The sequence below is a fragment of the Piliocolobus tephrosceles genome, chromosome 13, assembly GCF_002776525.5.
Source record: "Piliocolobus tephrosceles isolate RC106 chromosome 13, ASM277652v3, whole genome shotgun sequence".
NCBI classification, from domain to species: domain Eukaryota; kingdom Metazoa; phylum Chordata; class Mammalia; order Primates; family Cercopithecidae; genus Piliocolobus; species Piliocolobus tephrosceles.
Window position 1 is genome coordinate 19365573 of NC_045446.1, and position 2164 is coordinate 19367736.

A 2164-nucleotide genomic window follows, 5' to 3' on the forward strand; every position below is an offset into this window, starting at 1 on the left:
CGCACTGATGATGGCACCATTAGTTGACATAAGGAGCCCTAGGAGAGGAGGAGATTGGGAGCAGGAAAGGAAGAGTTTGACAAACATGTTAATTTGAGATATTTATTAATGAACCTGCAGCCCCCATCTCATACTTTATATCTATTACTATACCAAGAACTATGAGATCCAAGATCTTTTTCAATTCCTTGTTAAGCAGGAATAAAGTGAAAGATAACTGAATAAAATATTCAGTTTTTTTTGCAAAACACTTTTACGTTCAGAGGTTTGGTAGTAGAGCCATATCTTCCCAGGCAGGCATAAGTAGCCAATCCATCACGGTGTCATACCAAGCAACGGTCCAAGGGGCAAACTAATTAAAAATTTAATCCCGTGATTTTCATCTTAATCTCTTTTTCCCATTAGCTTTGATCAATGCCCACAACACAATTTAACCAAACTTTTCATTTAGATAAATGACTGAGTGGGGTACCTATTGAGTCCATTTGTTATGAACCAATGGATAACTAAAATGTACATGCTAATTACTAAAGACCACACACTCATTTTCAAAGCATTTTATTAGCACAAAAGCTATGCTCCTGTTATCAAATGAAATGCACTTCCTATGTTACACTCAGTAGTTGTTCAAACCAGTTTCTCTTGACTTCAGTAGCCAAATTGCAGCACGCTGTGTAGGTACACAGTGCATTTGAGAAACGTCTGCACATCCCAACCCTGCACTATATCACAAGCAATAGAGAAAGATGTACCAATTAAGAAGATTCCATGAACTTCTCAAGCTACCTGGGACTTCTGCTGCACCCTGAAAAAAATCAGGCTAGAAACCACATAAAACAACTAAACCAAACTGAATGCAGGGGCTGCTAAGAATGAACTTTGCAGCCTGTTCCAAATGCTAAGGTGAAGGAGGTCCTGGCTCAGCTCACTAGGTGTGCAAGTCAGGAGATATTCATTTCGTGACCACCCTTTCCTATCTCCTGGGGTGAAATTTCTACTGCTTTCAAGTCTTCCAGCCCCTATTTGAATGCCAAAATTCTTAAGTTCCTTCAAGTCAAAGGGATCTTCATTTTAAAAATAAAAGTCAACGGCTCTGCTCTCCTGTAGCCTTTTCAGTCCCTGTAGCAGTGCTTTTTCTCACTTAGATTTTCACTGCCATTTCAATAAGGGGGTAAGAGAGAAGAACGGGGACTGTGATCAATGAAAACTATTCAGTAAAGACTCTTCATGCCAGACATGGCCTCAGAAACAGGAGGAAAGTTTACCAGACGGCAGGAGTAGGCGGTGGCTGGCCCCAGTGGAATGGGTAAACCTAAAAGGGGACGAAATGGTTTTCAGGCTTCTGTGGCCCTCTCTACACACACATTTTGTGGCCATGAAGTCCTGGCTACTAAGCATCATTGTCTCCGTGCAACCACTGCACCTGCCACTTCCCTCAAAACATTAATAACCAGGTTCCTGGGAGGATTTTCATCCCCAATTTACTGGACATGCCTCCGAGCCACCTCCCCGCTCTGGCCCTCCCTCTCGTTGGTCGCCTTAAGACCTCCCAACAGGCGGGACGGCCCCTCCCCCCGCCCTCCTCACCGACTAGCCACGGCCAGCAGAGCCTTAGAGCGGCTCTGTCAGGCTGCCCTGGAGCGGAAATTAGAAGAAGGAAGAGGAAGGCGCGAAGGAAGAAGACTTCCTCACATTCTTGGCTTCCAACGGGCGCTGAGGCAACAGAGGGGGAAATGACGTAAGCGTCCGTGCAGGAAGCGAAAATTGGGCACGGGTCCAGGAAGCCGCCATGTTGTGTGTGGCGGATGAGAATTTCAGCGTTCAGTATCTGAGTCCCAGCAGAGAGGCCCCGCAGAGAGGATAGATTAACCATCTCCCCCTCCTCTCCCTCGTCCGCTCCTCCCCTCGTCCCATCCCCTTCTCCCTCTCCTTTCTCCCATTTACTAAATGAGTATTTATTGGGACCTTGCTGTGTTCTGTGCTTCAGAGTCCAGTGAATAGGATGGACAAACATTTAAATTTCCTAGCCGGAAACACTGAAGGATGAACTGTCAAGAGGCATTTGAACCAGAGGGACTCCATCTTGAATAGGGGCTGCATAAAAGAAGGCTGAGACCTGCTGGGCTGCATTCCCAGGAGGCTAGGCATTCTAAGTCACAGGATG

General features: G+C 45.9%; 1 long non-coding RNA gene across 1 annotated transcript; it reads right to left on the reverse strand.

Annotated features, from left to right (window-relative positions):
- Positions 1-544: 544 nt before the first annotated feature.
- LOC111544811 lies at positions 545-1830 on the reverse strand. The gene is made up of 2 exons (XR_002732284.1): positions 1588-1830; positions 545-1312 (listed from the first exon to the last, which is right to left on the reverse strand). It is a non-coding gene; the product is annotated as an uncharacterized LOC111544811 (long non-coding RNA).
- Positions 1831-2164: the final 334 nt, after the last annotated feature.